Source organism: Geospiza fortis, unplaced genomic scaffold (assembly GCF_000277835.1).
Source record: "Geospiza fortis unplaced genomic scaffold, GeoFor_1.0 scaffold406, whole genome shotgun sequence".
Lineage (NCBI taxonomy): Eukaryota > Metazoa > Chordata > Aves > Passeriformes > Thraupidae > Geospiza > Geospiza fortis.
In genome coordinates this window covers 25,115-25,470 of record NW_005054697.1, presented here as the reverse complement: position 1 = coordinate 25,470, position 356 = coordinate 25,115, and the positions used below count along the sequence as shown (strand labels likewise).

At 63.8% G+C, this 356-nt stretch overlaps 1 protein-coding gene across 1 annotated transcript in view; it reads left to right on the top strand.

Moving 5' to 3' along the window:
- Positions 1 to 356, top strand: part of ITGA3 (integrin subunit alpha 3) — a 12,816-nt gene that overhangs the window by 9,632 nt on the left and 2,828 nt on the right. The window lies entirely within an intron of this gene.

Here is a 356-nt window from a genome sequence, read left to right as displayed (position 1 = left end):
TCATCATCCTCCTCCTCAGGAAGGTGAGGGGGGTCCCAAATCCCCTTCCCAGGGTGGAGGGGGTGCAGGAGCCGCGCTGAGACCCGCCAGGCTCGTGTCACCCGTGGTAACCTCCTGGTGAGGGACACAAGGGACTCGTGGCTGGATGATTGTCCCCTCGGCTAGAAGGTGCCCCCCGAGGGTGGCAGGTGTCCCCCAGGTGGGTGGTGCCCTCCCGGGAGGAAGATTCCCGCCTGGAGAGGGATGAGGAAGAGGAGCAGAGACATCCTCAACGTGCTTGGGGTGCAAAACATTTTGGGGTGTGCGCCCAAAGGAGGCTGAACCTCCTTCCCTGTGGCTGCGCTGCAGGAACTGGG